The following is a 6,527-nucleotide window of genomic DNA, read 5'->3' on the forward strand; positions in this document are numbered from 1 at the left end:
AATTGCATTGACAAAGGAAGTCTCAGAAATGCCCATCATAGACTTTGTTCTCTGGTTAAGTCTTCTGAAGAACATTTTAAACAAGCATAGCAAGCTTAGAGAGGAAAAATATAAAATATATGGTTTGAGTATTAAAGGGGCACCAGGAAGTAAAATGGAGCTGAATCCTGTGTTCTAGGAGATAGCAGATTAAGGGAGTAAGACTTTGGGGCAAGATTCTACCCAGCTAAATTTAGATTCAGGCATGGAAGTAGAAGTCTTTAATCCCAGGAGGCAAAGACAATTAGATCTCTGAATTCAAGGCCAGCCTAGAACAAAGCAAGTTCTAGGTAAAGAAAACCTTAAATTCAGGCTTGGTAGACCACATCCTTAATTCCAGTGCTTAGGAGACAGGCATGCAGATCTCTGAGTTCAAAGTCAGTCAACAGAGCAAGTTCCAGAACAACCAAGCTTAGGCAGTTAAGGTGTTAGAAAACAGAAAGCTGGTGATAGTGTAATAGAAAAAGGGGCCATGTTCCAGCCCCAGCAAGCCACAGAATAGAGCAGCTTTGGCCAAAAGGCTCTGGCTTTAGAGTCCAGAATAAAAGGGACTACTGGGAAAACTATGCTTATCTGGAGTAAGTAATTACTGGTGATTAGGAAAAGACCAGCATCACTGAGGCGAATCATCTGGGAAGTGCTTTGTAAGAGCACCAAGAAGCTGTGTTCTAGAGGGAGCCCAGGTTGTACCCATCCTGCAGCTGTACTTGGTTATGTGTAAGAGTCACCCAGGGAGTACTGGTTTTGAAGGCATGAAGGGGTAAGGGAGAGCAGCTGAGACTTGACACTGTGAGAGGACATGGAAGATCATTGGTGAAGGTGCAGCCTCAGTTGCACTTAATGATCTAGGACTGGAGGAGTCAAGAAAAGGAGTTGAGGCTTAGCACTATGAAGAGAACCTGTTAGAGGCTATTTGTGAAGCCAGTCTATTATAGATGCCAGTACTATGGAATGATCTCCAAGGATAGCAGTCGCAGTGGAGTGGATTTATCTAAGTTTAGAGTGCTACAAAGGGCAGAACTGGAGAAGTGACAGCAACCCTTTGGACAAGAAAAAGACATTGTGTGGATTCCAGACATTGAAACAAAAAGCTGTAACATTAAAGTTTCCTTGGAGATGTTCAAGATGCTAGAGACATGGGCTCTCTGCTCAGGAAAGCTTCTAACAGGGAGTGGAACCAGCCCAGGAGAAAGAAGTTTGTTGCAGTCAACAGAGATGAAAAAGGAGTTGGAGATATCATGACATGAGACATGGAGATGCAGAGTCTGGAGTTTGCCCAGCTGGTTTCCTGTTTTGCCTTGAGGATTACAGTTAAGTTATTGAATGGATCTCAGAAGAGACTTTGAACTTTGGACTTTTAACATTATTGAGACTGTTATAGACTGTGGGGACTTTTGAAGTTGGAGTACATGTATTTTGCAATATGTTATATTTAGGTATGGCCCCCCATAGACTCACATGTTTGGACAAATATATGGGGACCAGGGAGTGGAATGTCCTGGTTTGTATATGCTTGGCTCAGGGAGTGGCACTATTAAAAGCTATGGCCTTATTGGAGTAGGTGTGTCACTGTGGATGTAGGCTTAAGACCCTCATCTTAGCCTCCTTGGAAGTGAGTATTCTGCTAGCAGCCTTCAGATGAAGATGTCAAACTCTCAGCTCTTCCTGTACCATGCCTGCCTAGATGCCACCATGTTCCCACATTGATGCTAATGGGTTGAACCTCTGAAACTACAAGCCAGCCTCAATTATATGTTGTCCTTATAAGAAGTGCCTTGGTCATGGTGTCTGTTTGCAAGAGTAAATCCCTAACTGAGACAATAACCAACAGTCACATAACCTGTAAGGAAATAGAAATTGTCATTAAAAACCTGCAAACCAAAAAAGGCCCAGGGCCAGATGGTTTTAATGCAGAATTCTACCAGACCAGCAAAGAAGAGCAAATACCAATAGTCCTCAAACTATTCCTCAAAATAGAAACAGAAGTGTGATGGTTTGCATATGCTTGGCCCAAGGAGTGGCACTATTAGAAGGTGTGGTCTTGTTGGAGGAAGTGTGTCACTGTGGGCATGGGCTTGGAGACCCTCCTCCTAGCTGCCTGGGGATGCTCAGTCTGTTCCTGACTTCCTTTGGATGAAGATGTAGAACTCAGCTCCTCCTGCACCATGCCTGCCTGGATGCTGCCATGCTCCTGCCTTGATGATAACCTCTGAACTTGTAAGCCAGCCTCAACTAAGTGCTGTTTTTATAAGAGTTGCCTTTGTCATGGTGTCTGTTCACAGCAATAAAACCCTAACTAAGACAGAAGTTGGTACTAGGGACTGAAGTATTGCTGTGATAGGTCTGACCATGCTTTTGTTTGGAGGAATGTGGATTTTGGGACTTTGGATTTGGAAAGGCTTTAAATGGGGATTAATGAACTATCTTAGTCAGAAGAACTATTCAGACCTGGTCCAAGATGGTTCAGTGAAGAAGAATTTCAGTATTTGGCCTAGAGATTGTTTTTGTGGTATTTTGGAGAAAATTGTGGCTGCTTTTTGCTATTATCCAAAGACTGTGCCTCAGGTTAAGGTGAAGAGATTTAGATTAATTGCTTTGAAAAAGGAAGTCTCAAAACAGCCTGGTGTAAATTCTGTTGGGTGGCTACTAAAGTTCACTCTTCTGAAGGGAATTTTAACTAAAAAAAAAGCAAGTTGAGAAAGGAAAAATACAAAATATATGGTTCAAGTATTAAAGGACACCAGGAAGTGAAATGGAGCTGAATCCTGTGTTCAAGAATATTTAATTGAATTAAGGGAGTAATGACCTTGGGGGAAAGATCTGACCAGCTAAGTTAACTCCAGCAGCTTAGTACAAACCTTTATCCCAGGAGGCAAAGACAAGCAGATATCTGAGTTCAAGGCCCAACATGAAGAACAACTGAGGCATGGGACTGTGAGAGGCTATGGAAGGCCATTGGTGAAAGTATGGCCTCAGGTATAGTTGACAATCCAGGACTGAAGGGGTTATGCAAAGGAGTTGAGGCTTGGCACCATGAAGAGAGCCCGTGAGAGGCTATTGGTGAAGTATAGTTGCAATGGAAGATCCCAGTGTATTGGAAATTCAAGTACCATGGGATGATCACCAAGAACAGCAGCAGCAGTGGAGTGAATCAACCTGAAGTTAAACTGCTATAGAGGGCAGAGCTGGAGAAGTGAAGCCAGCCCTGTGGAGGATCATATGTAGATCCCAGACATTGAAACAATCTGTAACATTGAAGCCACCTTGGAGATCCACAGATGTTAAAGATGCCAGAGCCACCAGCTATCTGCTGAGGAGAGCTTAACAGGGAGTGGAACCAGCTCAGGAGAAAAAAAGTTTGTTGCAGTCAACAAAGATAAAAAGGAGTTGAAGATCTAAAAACTGCTTTGACATCAGACATGGAGATGGCAGGGTTTGAACTTTGCCCAGCTGGTTGCCTGTCTTAATTCAAGGATTATATAAGTGATTGGATGGATCTCAGAAGAGACTTTGAACTTTGGACTTTTAACATTGTTGATACTGCTATAAACTATGGGGACTTTGGAAATTGGACTAAATGTACTTTTTTAAAATTATACTATGTTTAGGTATGGCCTCCATATAGACTCATGTGTTTGAACAAGCCTATGGAGGCCAGAGAGTAGAATGTGATGGTTTGCATATGCTTGACCCAGGAAGTGGAACTATTAGAAGATGTGGCCTTGTTGGAGGAAGTGTGTCACTGTGGTGGTGGTCTTGGAGACCTCCTCCTAGCTGCCTGAGGATGCTCAGTCTGTTTCTGGCTTCCTTCTGGTGAAGATTTAGAACTCAGCTCCTCCTGCACCATGCCTGCTTGGATGCTGCCATGTTCCTGCCTTGATAATAATGGACTGAACCTCTGAACCTATAAGCCAGCCCCAATTCAATGTAAAAACTTGAAAAAAAAAAGTTATAAAACTTATTGGTCATGGTGTGTTCATAACAACACAATCTAATTAAGACAGAAGTAATTCCCTACCTAATTATTCTAGAAGCCACAGTTACTCTGATACCTAAACAACATAAAGAGCCAACAAAGAAAGAGAACTTCAGACCAATTTCAATTATGAATATCAACACAAAAATACTCAAAATATTTCTCGCAAACAGAATGCAAGAACACATCAAAATGATCATTCAGCACGATCAAGTAGGCTTCATCCCAGGGATGCAGGGAGGTTCAATATTTGAAAATCCATCAACTTAATCCACCATATAAACAAACTCAAGGGAAAAGGCCACATAGTCACTTCATTAGATACTGAGAAAGCATTTGACAAAATTCAACACCCCTTTGTTAAAAGTTTTGGAGATATCAGGAATTCATAGCACATACCTAAATGTAATGAAGCAATATACAGCAAGTAGTCAACATCAAATTAAATGGAGAGAAACTTGATGCAATCACACCAAAATCAGGGGCAAGGCTACCTACTATCTCCCATTTGTTCAGTATAGTACTCAAAATTCTAGCTAGAGTAATTAGACAACAAAAGGATGTCAATTGGATACAAATTGGAAAGGAAGAAGTCAAAATATCACTATTTGTAGATGATATGATAGTATGCAGAAGTGACCCCCAAAATTCCACCAGAGAACAACTACAGCTGATAAACAACTTCAGCAAAGTGACAGGATATAAAATTAACTAAAAAATTAGTAGTCTTCATTATACAAAATGATAAATAGACCGAGAAAGGAGCTGGAAAACAACACCCTTCATAATAACCACAAATAGTATAAAAGATCTTGGTATAACTCTTACTAGGCAAGTGAAATATCTGTTCAACAAGAACTTCAAGTCCTTAAAGAAAGAAATCAAAGGAGACCTCAGGACATGGAAAGATCTTCCATGCTCATGGATTGGTAGGATTAACTCAGGGGATGTGGCCATCTTTCCAAAATCAGTCTATAGATTCAATGCAATCCCCCATAAAAATTCCAGTACACATCTTCACAAAACATGGAAAGAGCAATTCTCAACTTCCTATAGAAAAACAAAAAAACCCACGATAGCTAAAACAATTCTCAACAGTAAAGAACTTCTGAGGGAATCACCATTTCTTACCTCAAGCAGTACAACAGAGCAATAGTGAAAAACTGCATGGTATTGGTATAGAAAAAGATGGGTTTATCAATGGAATTGAATCAAATACCCAGAAGTAAACCCACACACTATGGACACTTGATCTTTGACAAGTCAAAAACCATACAGTAGAAAAAACATCTTCAATAAATGGTGCTGGTCTAACTGGCTGTCTATATGTAGAAGAATGAAAATAGAACCGTATTTGTCACCTTGCACAAAGCTCAAGTTCAAGTGGATCAAATGTAAAACCAGATATGCTGAATCTAGCAGAAGAGAAAGTGGAAGAGAACCTCAAACTCATTGGCACAGGGGAAAATTTCTTGAACAGAATTCCCATGGCTCAGGCTCTAAGATCAATAATTGATAAATGGGGCCTTATGAGACTGAAAAGCTGCTGTAAGGCAAAGGGCATAGTCAATAAAACAAATCACCAACCTACAGATTGGGAAAAATAATCTTCACTAGCCTTACATCTGACAGAGGGCTAATATCCAAAATATATAAGGAACTCAAGAAGTTAACTTTAAGAAAACCAAATAACTCAATTAAAAAGCAGGGTACAGAGCTAAACAGAATATTCACAACAGAAGAATCTCAAATGGCCGAAAAGCACTTACTGGCTGAAAGAAAACAGGAAAACAGGTCTACAGCACTCCTGACACACAGGCTTATAGGACAGTCTAGCTAATGTCAGAAAAAGCAGAACAAAGTAACACTAGAGATAATCTGATGGCGAGAAGCAAGCGCAGAAACCCAAGCAACAGAAATCAAGACTACATGACATCATCGGTGCCCAATTCTCCCACCAAAGCAAACACGGAATATCCAAACACACCAAAAAAGCAAGATCTAGTTTCAAAATCATACTTGATCATGATGCTGGAGGACTTCAAGAAAGACGTGAAGAACTCCCTTAGAGAAACACAGGAAAACATTAATAAACAAGTAGAAGCCTACAGAGAGGAATCGCAAAAATGCCTGAAAGAATTCCAGGAAAACATAAATAAACAAGTAGAAGCCCATAGAGAGGAGACATAAAAATCCCTGAAAGAATTCCAGGAAAACACAATCAAACAGTTGAAGGAATTAAAAATGGAAATAGAAGCAATCAAGAAAGAACACATGGAAACAACCCTGGATATAGAAAACCAAAAGAAGAGACAAGGAGCTGTAGATACGAGCATCACCAACAGAATACAAGAGATGGAAGAGAGAATCTCAGGAGCAGAAGATTCCATAGAAATCATTGACTCAACTGTCAAAGATAATGTAAAGCGGAAAAAGCTACTGGTCCAAAACATACAGGAAATCCAGGACTCAATGAGAAGATCAAACCTAAGGATAATAGGTATAGAAGAGA

This window comes from Rattus rattus, chromosome X (genome assembly GCF_011064425.1).
Source record: "Rattus rattus isolate New Zealand chromosome X, Rrattus_CSIRO_v1, whole genome shotgun sequence".
Classification (NCBI taxonomy): domain Eukaryota; kingdom Metazoa; phylum Chordata; class Mammalia; order Rodentia; family Muridae; genus Rattus; species Rattus rattus.